Genomic DNA, 5,659 nt, shown 5'->3' on the forward strand with positions numbered 1-5,659 from the left:
TTCTCTGAAATGTCTTTTTACTTTTTTAACTCAGACTTCTATATTAGTTTCCTATTTCTGCTGTGATAAATTACTACAAACTTAGTGGCTTAAAAGCAATACAAATTTAATACCTTATAGTTCTGGAAGTCAAGAGTCCAAAAATAGATCTCACTGTACTCAAAGTGTTAGCAGGTCTCTGCTCTGGAGACCAGAGAATCAGTTTCCTACCCCTTTCCAGCTGTTAGAAGCTATGTTCTGGCTCGTGGCCCTTTTCTCCCTCTTATAAGGAACCTTGTGTGATGGTTGCGACACAATAATCTAGAATAATTTTCCCATCTCAAAGGAATTTAATAAAGAAATAAAATAGTTTTCAGTTTTGAGTGCCTTACTGCATAGCAGTCAGTTTTTTTACACATGATCTTAAACATCTGCTATTTGGCTGTGTTAACTCTATGCATCTGTAAAACAAGGGCTTACCATATTTTTTGGACTGTAAGATGCACTCCGCTGCCCCACTCCCGCCCCCGATTTGGGAAGAAAATGCAGTGGCAACCCTGCTCCTGTCTCCTGTGACCCCTGCTCCACTGCCACCCCCACCCTCCCCACCCACAGTCAGCCAGGTAAGCTACATTTGGACTATAAGATGCATCACCCTTTTCCTCCCAATTTTGGGGGTGTGTGTCTTATAGTCTGAAAAATACAGTATAATATTAATAGGGTACAACCCTATTTTATAGTACTTCTTAAGTCATTTATTTGTGATACATAAATTATTCTAGGTTCCATAGCCTGTTTCTGTTTCTCTTGTGGTTAAAATATTAAAGTGAGTTGATGGCAGTCAGATGGTGGGATAGGAAGTCCCAGCCCTCATTCCCCATAGATATACCAACTTACCAGTAGTATATGGACCACCCTGGTAGGGTGGCTCAGTTAGTTAGAGCCTGACCATGGTGATATGCCAAGGACACCGATTCAATCCCCGGTCAGAGCACATACAAAAAGCAACCAATGAATGCAAAAGTTATTGGAACAAAATGTTTGTTTCTCACCCTAAAATCAATAAATATTTTAAAAATTAAAAAAATATGTTGACCAAAATACCTTTATGAGAAGTCCAGAAACCAGTTAAAAAGTTGTACTACCACAGGAGAGCACAGAGTAGAAAACAGCTCCATTGGAGTGGGTAAGAACAGTTGTTTCATTTTACTCAGAATTGCCCCTCCCCTAAGCAGACAAATGGACATGATTAGGCAAAAACCACCAGCTTATGGCTTGAGGTGGCAGGGAACAAAGAGTGGGGTGTGCATTAATATTCCAGCTTTTTAGGAGGCTGCTGGGGAGATACTAGTTCATGTCTTCACTGACTTGAAGCTTCACTGACTTGAATCAACGCTCACAAAATTGACATATATTAGATATCTGAGGGCCACTGAAAGCAAGGGAGATTGGGAATGTCTTCCTACAGCCCTAGAGAGCCTGCTGTGCCGCAGGCCAGCACAGCTCTGCACAGTCAGGGGAAGGCACCCACTTGGAGCTCCAACATCAGGGAAAGAGAAGGATAAAATGTGGGTCCAACATTTCAGCTTTTCAGAGCTTTGGTCAAAGTACTGATGTCTGTCTCATCTGACTTGAGGATGGGGAACCTGGCATATTTTGCGTGCCTGGAAATCACTGAGAACAAGAGAGTAGCACCTTGCTGCTGCAGCACTGGAGAACTAGCAGTGTCACAGACTGCACAGGGAGCAAGAGATTATGAGCTTCTGATAAATCTTCAGACCTCTCTAATTGAGAAATATACATGGGCCCAGAGAAATTGCATTCTGCAAAGAGCTTCAGGGAACCCCAGAATCTAACTAGGCTGATTGGTGAAGCAAAACAATCACAAGGCAGAAGGAAAGACAGAAACAGCTCAATTAAAGGAACAAAATAACTCCAGAAATGAATCCCAAGGAAATGGAGATCTGTGAATAACATTACAAAGAATTTAATTGTCTTAAAGAAGCACAGTGATTTACAAGGGAGCACAATTAAGTGAAATTAGGACAATAATGCATAAACAAAATATCAACAAAGAGAAACTATAAAAATACCATACAGAAAGTCTTAAGCCAAAGAATGCAATAACTGGCTGGGGGGAGGGGGCTATGAGGGGACTAAATGGTTATGGGGAAAAATTAATAAAGTAAGAAAATACAATAATAATTTTCAAATTCATTGGGGGGATTAACAGATTTAAGCAAACAAGAAAGAATCAACAATTCTGACTATTGAAATTATCAAGTCAAAGGAATAAAGAAAAATGAAGAAAGCCTAAGGAACCTATAAAACAGCATAAAATGTACCAATTTATGCATTATGACAGTCCCAGAAGGAAAAGGGGAAGAAAAAGCACAACTTATTGGAAAAAATAAGGGCTTTTTAAAAACATCCTTAATCTGAGAAAGGAAATGGACATCCAAATTTGAGAAGCTCAAAGGATTCCAAGTAGAATGAATTTGCACAGCCTCACACTCAAAACACCTTATAATAAAAAAATTGCCTAAAGTGAAAGACAAAGAGGATCTTAAAGTAGTAAAAGAGTGATTTATCACATACAGGTGAGCTCCCATTAAGATAGTCAGCAAAAACCTTATAGCAGGGGTGTCTGTGACCTTTTGGCATATCTGGGCCACACTGGAAGAAGAAGAGCATATGTCCATTTATTTTACGTGACACTGCAACATGTAATCACAAAATAATCTCAATGTTTTAGGTAAATTTATGATTTTGTGTTGGGCTGCATTTATAGCTACCCTGGGCCACATGCAGGCTAGGCCACAGTTTGAACACCCCTGCCTTAGAGGCTAGAAGGGAGTGGAATAATACATTCAAATTGCTAAGAGAAAAAAAATACCTGGAAATTAATGCTATCCAGCAAAACCATAATTCACAAATGAAGAAGTAAAAGAAATTTCCAGATGAACAAAAGCTGAAGAAATTCATCACCACTAGATGTGCCTTACAAGAAAAGTTAAAGGAGTCCTTTTAATTGAAAAAAATTTTAGCAACATGAAAGCATGCAGAAATAAAAAGCTCCCTGGTAAACAGGCAAATACAGGATCCTGTAGTGCTATAATGTTGTGTAAATCAGTTTTAATTTGGTATAAAATTTAAAAGAAAAAAAACTAAAGACAACTTTAATGGATAATATATAAGGAAGTAATTTGTGAATCAACATAAAGGGGTGGAGAGATGTAGAGTTTCCTACATGATTGAAGCTGCTACTGGCATGAAATAGATTATGACTGTGAGATGTCTGGTAAGCCCCACAGTAGCCACAAGATAAACACCCATAGAAGATAAAACAAAAGAAAATGAGGGCAAAAATCAAAGCATGTGAACACACACAACAAATCAATAAAACATAAAGAAAGGCAGCAAGTGGAAAAGAGAAGAAAAAAAGGCAAACAAAAAACAACCAAATGGCAATAGTGTTATACTGTGTGTGTATTCCCCCAGATTTATATGTTGAAATCCTAACCCCCAAAGTAATGGTATTAGGAGGTGGGGCATTTGGGAGGTGCTTAGGGGTTTTTTCTCTAAAAATTAAACTTTTTTCAATTACAGTTGATACTCAATATTAGTTTCAGGTATATAGAATAGTGGTTAACATTTATATAATTTTACAAAGTGATTCCTGTAGTAAATCTAGTACCCACCTGGGACCATACATAGTGATGATAATATTTTTTACTATATTTCCCGTGCTATACTTCACATCCCCCTATTTCATAACTGCCAATTTGTCCTTAATCCCTTCATTTTTTTCACTTAATCCCCAACCTCCAACCCATCTGGCAAACATCAATTTGTTCTCTGTTATCAATGAATCTATTTCTGTTTTGTTCACTTGTTTTTAAGATTCCACATATAAGTGAGATTATATGGCAAGGGTGTCAAACTTATTTTCACTGGGGGCCACATCAGCCTTGTGGTTGCCTTCAAAGGGCTGAATGTAATTTCAACTCCTTAACAGTTAAGGAGTAGTTACATTTATACTGTTCTAAAATTATTTTGGCCCTTTGAGGGCAACTGCAAGGCTGATGTGGCCCCCAGTGAAAATGAGTTTGACACCCCTGTTATATGGTATTTGTCTTTCTCTGACTTACTCCACTTAGCGTAATACCCTCTAGTTTCATCCATGTTGTTGCAAATGGTAAGATTTCATTCTCTTTATGGCCAAGTAATACTCCATTGTGTACTTGACCTACATCTTCCTTATATAGTAGTATATTGATAGACACAGTTTGCTTCCATATCTTGGCTATTGTAAATAACACTGTAATTAATATAGGGGTGCATATTTTTTATTTCTTTGGATAAATACATCATGAAGTAGTTATAATTTTAATATTTTGAGGAACCTTCTTAATATTTTCCACAGTGGCTGCATCATTTCACAAGCCCACCAACAGTGCATGAGTGTTCCCTTTTCACCACATTGTTGCCAACATTGATCTCACCTATAAGAGGAGTCTAATGAACAAAATAAAGCAATGAACAAAACAGAAACACAGGCATGGAAACATGAAACAAATTGAAAGTGACCAGAGGGGAGGAGGATAATGGATGAATGACCCACAGACGTAGACAACAGTGTGGGAATTGATTGTGGAAGTGGGGCATGGGATGGGTAGAGGAGGGCAAAGGGGAAAAAATTGGGACACTTTAATAGAATAACGATAAAAATGATTTAATTAAAAACAGTACAAAGGCAAATCATGAAATAGAAAATATTTGCAAACCATATATAAAATAAGAGATTAATACCTAGAATGTACAATGAGTTCCTACAAATCAGTATAAAAAAACAAATTGTTTTAAAAATGAGCAAAGGGCCCTGGCTGGTGTAGCTCAGTGAATTGAATGCAGGCCTATGAACAGAAGGGTTGCTGGTTCAATTCCCAGTCAGGGCACATGCCTGGGTTGCGGACCAGATCCTCAGTAGAGGGTGCATGAGAGGCAACCACATACTGATGTTTCTCTCCCTCTCATTCTCCTTCCCTTCCCCTTTCTCTGAAAATAAATATTTTTTAAAGATTTTATTTACTTTTTTTAGAGAGGGAAGGGAGGGAGAGAGAGAGAGAAACATCAATGTGCGGTTGCTGAGGGTCATGGCCTGCAACCTAGGCATGTACCCTGACTGGGAATCGAACCTCTGACACTTTGGTTCGCAGCCCATGAAAAAATAAATATTTTTTTTAAATAAATATTTTAAAATATAAAAATGAGTAAAGGTTTTGAATAGACATTTCTCCAAAGAAGATATACAAATAGTCATCAATCAGATGAAAAGATGTTCAGTGTCTCCAATCATCATTTAACAGAACCCCTGGGTTCTATTGCCTGCCACCAATAAGAACCGTGACTCCCAACCACCAGAGTATTATAAAAAGGAAGGGAATTATTTATTCAAAAGTTATACAGGTTTAGAATAATGGTGGAATTCTTCCTTTAAATTCCATTGGCTTTAGAAACAAAAAAAAACACCCAGTCCTGCCCTTCCCCCTTGCTAAACCAGGCCAGTCAGAGGCACCGTCTCTCAGGAAAAGAAATAGAAGTCTGTAACTTAGCTGGGCAGATTTCTGTCTGTATTCTTCTTCCAGTCATCTGTTTGGCTAGCCAGGTTCCTACTCTC

The sequence above is a fragment of the Phyllostomus discolor genome, chromosome 9 (assembly GCF_004126475.2).
Source record: "Phyllostomus discolor isolate MPI-MPIP mPhyDis1 chromosome 9, mPhyDis1.pri.v3, whole genome shotgun sequence".
NCBI classification, from domain to species: domain Eukaryota; kingdom Metazoa; phylum Chordata; class Mammalia; order Chiroptera; family Phyllostomidae; genus Phyllostomus; species Phyllostomus discolor.